The 11,617-nt window shown below is 45.3% G+C and overlaps 1 long non-coding RNA gene across 1 annotated transcript in view; it reads left to right on the top strand.

Moving 5' to 3' along the window:
- Window positions 1–2,744: 2,744 nt before the first annotated feature.
- The window catches only part of LOC126996308 (uncharacterized), a 25,910-nt gene continuing 17,037 nt past the window's right edge, over window positions 2,745–11,617 (top strand). Inside the window, exons 1-2 of the long non-coding RNA XR_007751129.1 lie at window positions 2,745–2,851; window positions 3,753–3,869. This is a non-coding gene — a long non-coding RNA (uncharacterized LOC126996308). The remainder of the gene's footprint in view (window positions 2,852–3,752; window positions 3,870–11,617) is intronic.

Here is an 11,617-nt window from a genome sequence, read left to right on the forward strand (position 1 = left end):
AAGGATGTGAAAAGAGAAGAGATGAAAAGTGTAGATGTTAAAGGAGAAGAATAGGAGACGGAGAAGAAGAAGAATTGGAGTTGGACGACGAGGACAGCGGGAGGAAGAAGAAGAAAAAAAGAAAAGAAAATAATGTCGTCGGCGAAAAAATGTCAAGTCGGCGAAAAAAAATGTCAAGTCGGCGAAAAAATGTCAAGTCGGCGAAAAAAAATGTCAAGTCGGCGAAAAAAAATGTCAAGTCGGCGAAAAAATGTCAAGTCGGCGAAAAAAAATGTCAAGTCGGCGAAAAAAAATGTCAAGTCGGCGAAAAAAAATGTCAAGTCGGCGAAAAAAAATGTCAAGTCGGCGAAAAAATGTCAAGTCGGCGAAAAAAAATGTCAAGTCGGCGAAAAAAAAAGTCAACTCGGCGAAAAACTAGGTGCTTGCGATCATCACCTAATTCGCCTTAAGATCGGAACAATTACACCTCAATACAATAAGTGATACCATTGTTATTAAAAATATAGTTGATCATTCTCGTTGTTTTGCTTATTGGTAAACGAGAGAAAACGAGAGAAACACAGGTACGATAAATGAAAGAATAGTTCAAGCTTCTTGGGCACAAAGACGTGAAGGAAAGGAGGGTTTGAAGGAGAAAACTAAAATATAAGAACGTATGAGAAGAGAAAAAAATATGAAGGTAAGAAACGTAAAAAGGAAGGAATGGAAAGAGAAGAGACTAAGGGATAAATACGTATGAGAAGAGAGAAAAAAGATGTGAAAGAAAGGAAGGAAGAAAGGAAGGAAGGAAGAGAAAGGAGAAACGGAGGAAGAGGAACGTATAAGATTAGAGGAAAAAGATGTGTAGGAAAGGAAGGAAGGAAGGGAAATTACTGGAAATGGATTGGAATTGGAACGTATGAGCCTGGGGATAAGGGAAGGTGGAAAGGCTGGCCACTCTGAATATACCCATGCTGTGTTTTCTTGAAGCCACTCCTCGGTTGTCTTTTCTCTTCCTCTCTTCATCCATCGTTCTCTACATCCCTTCCTTTATCACCGTTCTCTCTCTCTCTCTCTCTCTCTCTCTCTCTCTCTCTCTCTCTCTCTCTCTCTCTCTCTCTCTCTCTCTCTCTCTCTCTCTCTCTCTCTCTCTCTCTCTCTCTCTCTCTCTCTCTCTCTCTCTCTCTCTCTCTCTCTCTCTCTCTCTCTCTCTCTCTCTCTCTCTCTCTCTCTCTCTCTCTCTCTCTCTCTCTCTCTCTCTCTCTCTTCCCTTCATTTTTTTTTCTCACTATTTTAATTCACTTCCATGGTTGTCTTTTCCTCTCTTCTTTCTTTTTTCACTCTCCTTTCTTTTCATCCCATTCTTTTATCACCCTCTTTCTTCCTTTCCCATGCATCTTTCTCCTCTCTTCATCTTTCTCCTCTCTCTTACCTTTCATTCCCTTTCTTTTTTTTCTTTTTCACTCCCTGGTTCGCCTTTTCTCTTCCTCTCTTTCATAATCCATTTTTCTTTTCACCTCATTCTTTATTTACCTTCTTTCTCCCTCTCCCATCCCTCCTCTTTTCTTCTTTCTCTTCTCCTTCATTCCCTTTCGTTATTTTTTTCCAATCCTTCTCTCTTCCTCTCTTTTCGCTCCCTCTCCCCACTTCCTTGCTCTCCTTTCTCCCTTTCCCTTCTCTTCCTCCTCCTGTTTCCTCTCTCTTGCTTCATAATCTCGCACTGTTCCTTCCTTCCTTCCGTCTCATCATCTTCCTCTTCCTCCTTGACGCTTCCTTTCCTTCCAACCTTCCCCTCTCCCCAGGGTCATACGTTCCAATTCCTTCGTTTCAATAATTTCCCTTCCTTCCTTCCTTTCCTTCACATCTTTTTCTTATATGCTCTTCTTCCTCCGTTTCTCCTTTCTCTTCCTTCCTTCCTTTCTTCCTTCCTTTCTTTCACATCTTTTTCTCTTTTCTTATATGTTTTTAATCCTCCGTTTCTCCTTTCCCTTCCTTCTTTCATATCTTCATTTCTTTCGCGTCTTTTTCCTCTTTCTTATACGTTCTTATGCCTTAGTTTCACTCCTTCCTTCCATCCTTCCTTTTTTCCTTCCTTCCTTCCTTCCTTTCTTTCTTTCTTTCTTTTTCTCTTTCTTTCTTTCTTTCTTTTTCTCTTTCTTTCTTTCTTTCTTTCTTCCTTTCGTTCACATCTTTCTCTCTCTCCTATCGTACGTTCTCATGCCTTCGTTTCTTCTCTTTCCCTTCCCTTCTTCATATCTTCCATTCTTCCATCTTTTTCTCTTTCTCCAACGTTCTTATTCCTCCGTTTCTTCTTTCTCTTTTTTCCTTCACACCCTCCTTTCCTTCACTTCCTTTTCCTCTCTTCTCATACGTTCTTATCCCTCCGTCTCTTTTTTTCCATTCCTTCCTTTTTCGTTCCCTACCTTCATATTTTTTTTCTCTTCTCGTACGTTCTTATTCCTCCGTTCCATTTCCTTCCCTTCCTTCCTTCACTTCTTCGTTTCCTTTACTCTTATTCCTCTGTCCATGGTTCTCTGTAATACGTTCTAATTCCCCTGTCTCACTGTTTTTCCCTTTCTTTCTTTATACTTTCCTTCCCTTCGCACCTTTCTTCCTCTCTCTCATGGTTCCTTTTCATATGTTTCCCAGTTTCACGCCCATCTCTTTTTAGTTTTAGTTCTTAACACCTCTCTTTCCCCTTTCCCTCCATTCCTTCCTTCCATTCCATCCTACCTCGTTCACACCTGCTTCCTCTTCTCTCCACCAGGTTGTCTGCCGAACGAGTACCAATGTGGCGTGACCTGCATTGACCTCGGCCGCCGCTGTGACACCAGACCTGACTGCCCCGGCGGTGAGGACGAGCAGGACTGTGGTGAGTGGCTGTGTTAATCTCTCGTAACCTTGTCTGACCTCTGATACCGTAGCTGTTAAGGGCCCCCCCCACGGATTTGACGGAAAAATCGAAAAATATGGCCTTATTAGGTTTTTGTCTCTAAAATTAGTAGCGTCATGTGGCAACATTTTGGTGAAGTATGAACCCATTATGAGCACTAGAAGTGATTTAAACGTGGGTTTAAATGCTTGTTAAAGGTCCGGGCGCAACACGCGGGTTTGTTTATAATAATATAAATAACTTTATATCCTAGTAAAGTCCTATAAACTCTCACGTGACTCTCACGTGACTCTCACGTTCCATCAGATCAAAACATAGTATTAGGCCAATTTGCAATGTAAAAAATAAGGTAGTTAACTAGATATAAGAGTTTTCCCAAACCGTGTCAAATCCGTTGCGGGGGCCCTTAAAAAAAGACATTTATATTTACTGTGTTACTAATCTTCTTCTTCCTCTTCCTCCTACTCCTCCTCCTCCTCCTTCTTCTCTTCCTCTTCCTCCTCCTCCTCCTCCTCCTCCTCCTCCTCCTCCTCCTCGTTCTCTTCTTGTTCTTGTTCTTCTTGTTCGTCTTCTTGTTCTTGTTCTTGTTCTTGTTCTTGTTCTTCTTGTTCTTGTTCTTGTTCTTGTTCTTCTTCTTTTTCTTCTTCTTCTTCTCTTCCTCCTCCTCCTCCTCCACCTCCTATTTTCATTTTTTTGTTATTCCACTCCGACCACTAATTCTAATTCTTTTTTCTGCTTTTTACTCTTTTCTTCTTCGTCTTTTCTTCTTTTTTCATTTCCTCCTCCTCCTCCTCCTCCTCCTTTTTTTCTTCTTTTCCCTTTCGTCTGTTCTTTTTTCTTCCTCCTCTCTTCTATCTCCTCCTCCCCCTCCTCCTCACAGAGACGCACGAGTGCCCGGTGACGCATTTCAAGTGTGAGAACCACCTCTGCGTCCCCAGCGAGTTGGTCTGCGACTTCGACGACCACTGCGGCGACGGGTCCGACGAGCACCAGTGTCGTGAGTGTTGGCCTGATGGTGTTTTTTTATGTTCCTTTTTTTTTTTTTTATTATTTATTTTGTTGTTTTCTGTATTTTCTGTCTTTTTAATGTTTTTACAGTAAAGGAAGAAAGGAAGTCAATGGCGTGTGCATGTGCGGGTAAGGAGGAGGTGGAGGAGGAGGAAACATGGAAACATGGACTAGCAGGCAGCAGAAAGCCTGTTGGCTCATTACTAGGCTGCCTGCTTTCAGTGATTTAATCAATCCGTTTGCTATAGGAGTGGCTTGCAGGGAAGGATTAAAGCACTTGTGCACCTACTCTTGGATACGTTCAGTTCACTCCCGATGCAGCAAAGTGGCGATCAATGCGTTTCTTGAATGAGTTGATGCTCTCTGCGCTAACCACTTCTGCAGGGAGGCTGTTCCAGTGGCGAACCACTCTATTCGAGAAATAACTCCTGCCGATGTCGGTATTGCATCGCTTTACTTGAATAGTTTTTCCATTTTTTCTTGTTCTCAGGTTAGTTTGCAGCGTGGAGAGCTTGGGGTGATCAACGTTGCAGAGCCTGTTCAGGTACTTAAAGACTTGTATCATGTCTCCCCGCAGTCGTCTCTTTTCCAACGTGAAGAGGTTGAGTCGCTCGAGTCGCTCTTCATAGGGCTTCGTCCTCAGTGATGGTATCATCTTCGTGGCGCGGCGCTGTACTCTCTCAAGTAATTCGATGTCTTTCCTGTAATTTGGAGACCAGAATTGCACGGCGTATTCCAGGTGGGGCCTTACCAGCGAATTATACAAGGATAACATAACTCCCGGCGTCTTGTATTCGAAGTTCCTCGATATGAATCCAAGCATTGTATTGGCTTTCTTACAGGCGGACTTGCAGTGTTTTATTTGTTTCAAGTCACTGCTGATGGTGACCCCGAGGTGTCTTTCCTCTTGCACAACATGTAGTGGTTCGCCACCCATGTGGTATGTGTGATTGCTGTTTCTGGATCCGATATGCATTACTTTACATTTGGCAGTGTTGAAGGACATCTGTCATTTTTCCGACCACCGAGTTATCAGGTCCAGGTCTCTCTGGATAACTTCGCAGTCTGTCGTCTTGAGGGCCTTCCCACCCACCTTTGTGTCGTCGGCAAATTTTGAAAGATTGGATTTTAATCCTAGTTCTAGGTCGTTGATATATATGATGAAGAGTACGGGTCCCAGCACTTACCCCTGTGGGAAGAGAGAAAGGAAGGTGAGGGAGGGAGGAAAACAGAGGAAAAAATAACTTGTAACCGGGTGCCACTCGGAGGCCTGTCCGTTGAGTACAACTCGTTGTTTTCTTCCAGTGAGCCAGTCTTTGATCCACGCTGTCAGATTGTCGCCTAACCCCGCCGACTTGAGTTTCTTGAGGAATCTTTCGTGTGGCACTTTGTCAAAGGCTTTTTGAAAGTCTAGATACATAACATCACTGGGGATATGATTATCCCAGTTTTCATAGATACCTTGGAAGAAGTCCAGTAAACTGGTTAAGCATGAGCACTTATTCCTGAAACCGTGCTGAGCATCGGAAATGATGTTGTATTCAAGGAACCAAACGAGTTTGTCTCTGATGATCTTCTCGAAGATTTTTCCCGCCACTGAGGTCAAGCTGATTGGTCTGTAGTTTAGGGCCACGCTTTTGTCTCCCTTTTTGTAGATCGGTGTTACTTTCGCTTGTTTCCAGTCTTTCGGGACTTTGTTTTGTTGTAGGGACAGATTGTAGATGGCGATGAGTGGCTTGAGGATTTGCTGCTTGAGTTCCTTGAGCAGCCTGGGTGACAAGTCGTCGGGTCCGGTGGACTTGTTTGTCTCGAGTTTGTTTAGGTACTTTTTCACATCCTGTTCGTCGATTGTGCCAAGTTCTAGGGGAGTGATTCCCATCGGTGGGGAAGGGCTCTCGGGTACGGACTGGGTGTTCTCGACCGTGAACACAGACGCGAAGTTTCTGTTTAGGATTTCGACCATTTGTCTACTGTCCTGTGTTAGTACGTCACTTTCATCTTTTAAGGGACCGATATTGCTTTTTGTCTTCTTTTTGGTTCTTATATACGTGAAGAACTTTTTCGGGTTGGACTTGGCTTCGCGCGCAATCTGCTTTTCATAGTCGCGTTTACGCTGGCGAATGAGAGTTCTGCAAACTCTGAGGCTCTGATGGTGCTGTTCGCGTGCCTCGTCAGTGCTGTTTTCCTTTAGCAAGTTGTATTTTCTCTTCTTTAAATTAATCGCCTGTCGAACTTGGGTAGTCATCCATGGTGGGCTTGTGGCATTATTTGTTCTCCTAGTCTTCATGGGAACAGTTGTTCTCTCTAACTCTAGGAGTTTGTTCTTGAAACCGTTCCACGCGCCGTCCACAGGAGTGAGGTTCATGGGTTCCCAAGTTGTCTGGGTTAGCAGCTCACGAGCCAGATTAAAATTGGCCCTTTTGTAGTCTGGAATCCTGGACGTGTTTTCGGTGAGTTCATGGTCTGTTCTGATCTTTAGGCGAATTAGGTGATGGTCGCAACCACTTAGTTTTTCGCCGACTTGACATTCACGTGTGAGATCTGAATCACTCACGAGTACTAGGCCTAGTACGTTATTTTCCCTTGTCGGTTAGGTAACAATTTGAGTTAGAAAAGTGTCCTCTAACATTTCGAGCAATCTGTTACCCTCCCGATCGCCAATCATCGTGGTCCAGTCAGTGTTGGAACAGTTAAAGTCCCCGATAATGACTGACTGTTTTGTGTTATGGTGTGAATTTCCTCGTATAGCGCTTCGTCGTCCGCTGCTTGTTGCTTTGAAGGTCTGTAAACGGTTCCAATCGTTATTTTGTTGTGCTTGCTAGTCTCCAGTTCAACATATACAGTGTCATATTTCTCTGAGTCCTCTTTGGATAGTTTCACGGCCGGATATTTGTTCTTGACGTAACATATAACACCTCCTCCTTTCTTGTGGAGTCTGTTTTTGTAGAAGCTCTTGTATCCCGGAATTGAGAACTCGGTCATTAGGTGGTCAGAGGTGGCCCACGTTTCGGTGATGGCAATCACGTCCGGTCTTTCGACGTCAACGTAGCCAAGTAACTCATCCCGTTTGGGTATTAAGCTCCGCGCGTTGGTGTATATGGCAGAAATGTCCTTCTTGCCTTCAACGCTTCGAGGCACAGTAGTCCGGTGTCTGCGTGTGTTTTCTGTTGGGGGCGTTGGTGTATGATGGGCGGTCTCTACTGGTTGGTTGTTTACGATACTTTGGTGCCCCTCCCGCGCTCGGAGTTTTTTGAGTACAAAAGTACCTCCTCGTTCAGCAACCTACCAAGCCGTGCTGAGCCAATCGCATTGAGGTGAAGACCGTCAGGACGGAAAAGGTCGGGGATAGCATAGAAATGATCCCACTGACTTGCGAACGAAACTTCCTCGTCCTGACAGAGATGCTTCAATCTGCTGTTGATGTTTGACGCCTTTCTGTGGAAGCCTGTGAAGGCGTTGATTCTCGGAAGAATCCCGGAGACAATGATGTGGCGTGACTTTTCTTTGTAGCGGCGGATTACTCGTCGGTATTCAGCTAAAATTTCCTCCGTGCGCATTGTTTGAACGTTTTTCGTGCCAGCGTGCAAAACAAAGAGTGTGTCCTGTTCCGTGCGGTCTGAGACGAAGTCTGCCGCTTCTTCTATATCATGTAGTTTTGCACCAGGAATACAGTAGCGTCTCCTGTTCTTGATACTCCGTCCACAGAACTCAGTCAATTGTTCTCTAACATTGCTGTCACCCACCAGTGTTATGTTAACCTTGGTGTTGGCCCTTAATCCAGGGAAGTGTGATCCGTCTTCACAGGAGATGGCTGGGAGTATGGTCTTGCGACTTTGTCTGCAAACTACGAGGAGGAGGAGGAGGAGGAGGAGGAGGAGGTGGAGGAAGAGGTGGAGGTGGAGGAGGAGGAGGAGGAGGAGGAGGTGGTGGTGGAGGTGGAGGAGGAGGAGGAGGAGGACGAGGAGGAGGGTGAAAAAGAATACCGGGAGGATGAAGGGGAGGAAGAGGAGGAGGAGGCGGTGGGGGAGGAGGAAGAAGGAGGTGAGGAGGAAGTAAAAGAAGAAGAAGAAGAAGTAGAAGAAGAAGAAGATGAAGATGAAGAAGGAGAAGAAGAAGAAGACGAAGAAGGAGAAGAAGAAGCAAAGGAGGAGGAGGAGGAGGAGGAGGGGGAGGGGGACGACGAGGAGGGGGATGAGGAGGAGAAGGAGGACGGGGGGGGGACGAGAAGGAGATGGATGGGCGGGCAGTGGAGGCGGTAGCACAAGAAGAAGAAGAAGAAGAAGAAAAAGAAGAAGAAGAAGAAGAAGAGGAGGAAGGGGTCGACCTAACCTTGTGGGCCATGGCTCTCGTCTGGACCCTTGGGAGGGTGGAGGAGAGGGAGGAGGGAGATGAAGAGGGGGTGGAGGCAGTCGGAGTAAGAGAAGAAGAAGAGGAAGGCGAAGAAGAAGAAGAAGAAGAAGAAGAAGAAGAAGAAGAAGAAGAAGAAGAAGATGAAGAAGAGGACGAAGCAGCGGGGGCGGGAGCGGGTAGAGGCGGACGTTGGTTCAAGGCTGTAAGGCGCTCAGATAAACCCCTCTCTAAATCTGAGATCCTCTTCTCCATGTGATAGTGTCTTCATGACTCCGCCCCCTTATCAATATATTGTGGGGCGAAACGACCCTTGCACCCGGGGCATTTGCGTAATGATGAAGACATACCGTTATCTTTTGTTATGTTTTGTTACCTTTTAACTTCAGAGAGAATGAGTGGCAGTAGGTCAGGTGGGAACGATTAACTCCCTCCTTTCTGGCTCGGGCAGGTGTTCTCGTTAGACTACCCTCTAGGCCTAGGGGATACACGCGGCCGGGTAGGGGAGGGAAAAACAAAGGGTCTCCAGGGAATTTCGCCCTCCGCGCGGCTGGGTATACGCCGCGTCGGGAATTTCCGGACCGAAACAATGAAAGAAAATCAGCCTGAAAACAAGGACCTCCTAGTAAACTTCCTGGAAAATAATATGCAAATTATGTGTAGTAAAGTTAAGAAGGAGCTTAGTACAGTTAGGAAGGAGTTGTATGTGCACCACAGTGTTGTGAGGAGGTGTAGGGGAGGTGTAGGGTGTGGGCAGAGGGGATGAGCAAGCGTGCAAGGGGAAATGTGTTTAAGTAGAGTGAATATAACACTTAGCAGGTCAGCGAAGCAGCAAAGCAGCAGCAGCAATAGGAGAGCCTCAGGATATGCTGGAGAGCACAAAAGGAAAGCACAACTGCCGAGACAGCGAGCGTAGTTGACACGTGTGACCCCGAGGCCAGGTCGCGGACAACTGAGGAGGAGGAGGAGGAGGAGATAGGAAAGAAGAGATAGAAATATAAATAGAAAAGGGGAGGAGTGTCGACGGAGGAGGAGGAGGAGGAGGAGGAGGAGGAGGAGAAATAAAAGGAAACATGAAACATGAAACACGAAAGTGCAGGCAACAGAAGCCTATTGGCTCATTACGAGGTTGGTGATTTAATCTGCTCGATAGCCACTTCGGGCCTGGGGAGCAGATGAAAGCACCTCGACATTAAGGAGCAGATGAAAAACACCTCGATATTGAGGAGCAGATGAAAGCACCTCAATATTCAGTTCACTCCTGACGCAGCGAAGTGACGGTCGATTCTATATTTGAAGGAGTTGATGGTATTCGCATTTACTACTTCTGAAGGAAGACTGTTCCAGTTACGGATGACTCGGTTTGAAAAGAAACTCCTTCCGATGTCTGTGTTACATCGACTCGACTGAATGTGCAAACCGTTATTTCTAGTTCTTAGGTTGGTTTGCAGTTCAAAGAATTTGGAGTAATCGACGTTATTGAATTTTTTCATATACTTGAAGACTTGAATCATATCCCCTTGCAGGCGTCTTTTCTCCAATGTAAAGAGATTGAGTCGCTTGAGTCGTTCTTCGTACGGTTGAGCCCTTGAGATTGGTATCATCTTCGTGGCGCGTCGTTGAATCCTTTCCAGTAAATCAATGTCCTTTCTGTAATTAGGAGACCAGAACTGTACTGCATACTCGAGGTGCTGTCTTACCATGGAATTATACAGGGCTAGCATCACGTCTGGCGTTTTACACTCGAAGTTCCTCGCTATGAACCCGACCATAGTGTTGGCTTTGTTGCATGCTTTTTTACAGTGATTCGCGTGTTTCAGGTCACTGCTGATAGTGACTCCAAGATCCTTTTCCTCCTGCATCGCTTGCAGAGGTTTCCCATTCATGATGCATGTGTGGTTACTATTTCTGGACCCAATGTGCATGACTTAGCATTTGTCAACATTAAAGGACATTTGCCATTTTTCCGAATATTCGATAATGTGATTGAGGTTTTTCTGAATGATTTCGCAGTCGGTCTTTGTGAGGGCCTTTCCACCCACCTTGGTGTTATCAGCAAATTTCGATATTGTTGATTTCAGTCCTGATTCGAGGTCGTTGATATATATGATAAAGAGGATGGGTCCCAGCACTGACCCTTGAGGCACTCCACTAGTGAGTGGAAGCCAATCGGAAGGCTGTCCGTTTAGTAGTACTCGTTGTTTTTTGCCGGTAAGCCAATCTCTGATCCACGCGATCAGATTGGCTCCAATGCCCGCCTAGTGCAGTTTCTTAAGGAGTCGCTCGTGCGGTACCTTGTCGAAGGCTTTCTGAAAGTCCAGGTATATAACATCACTGGGGATGTGGGCATCCCAGTTCTTATATATACCTTGGAAGAAGTCTAATAAATTCGTTAGGCAGGAGCGCTTGTTTCTGAAGCCATGCTGGGTGTCGGAGATTACATTATTGTCTTCTAGAAACTTGACAAGTTTGTCTCTAATAATCTTTTCGAGTATTTTTCCTGCCACTGATGTCAAACTTATGGGCCTGTAGTTTAATGCAACGCTGTTGCCTCCCTTTTTGAAAATCGGTGATACGTTCGCCATCTTCCAGTCTTCCGGGACCTTGTTCATTTGAACAGACTGGTTGAATATGTTTGTGAGTGGTTGAAGTATTTGTTGTTTAAGCTCTTTTAATAACCGCGGGGACAAACCGTCGGGTCCCGTTGACTTGTTCGTGTCGAGTTTGTCCAAATACTTTTTCACTTCTTGGTCGCATATTGAGTCAATTTTCAGGGGCGTGATCTCCCTCGGCGGGTCAGTGCTCTCGAATGGTTTCGATGAACATAAGAACATAAGAACATAAGAACGCAGGAGTCTGCAAGAGGCCGGTAGGCCTGTACGAGGCAGCTCCTTTGACCCTAAGCTCCCACCTAATATCGCTGTCCATGAATTTATCTAGTCTATTTTTGAATGTGACAATTGTATTGGCACTCACCACATGACTGCTAAGCCTATTCCACTCATCCACCACCCTGTTAGTAAACCAATTTTTGCCTATGTCCCTGTTGAATCTGAATTTATCCAGTTTAAACCCGTTACTTCGTGTCCTACCCGGTTCTCTTACCAACAAAACCTTATGAATGTCTCCCTTATTAAAGCCCTTCATCCATTTATAAACCTCGATCATGTCTCCACGCACCCTTCGCCTTTCTAGAGAATGCAAGTTTAACTGTTTGAGTCTTTCCTCGTATGGCAAGTTTCTCAACCCCTGAATCATCTTAGTCATCCTCCTCTGCACCGATTCTAACATTTTGATATCCATTCTATAGTAGGGTGACCAGAACTGAACCATATTCAAGATGAGGTCTAACTAATGCTAAATATAGTTTGAGGAAGACTTTGGGGCTTC

The sequence above is a fragment of the Eriocheir sinensis genome, chromosome 9 (assembly GCF_024679095.1).
Source record: "Eriocheir sinensis breed Jianghai 21 chromosome 9, ASM2467909v1, whole genome shotgun sequence".
Lineage (NCBI taxonomy): Eukaryota > Metazoa > Arthropoda > Malacostraca > Decapoda > Varunidae > Eriocheir > Eriocheir sinensis.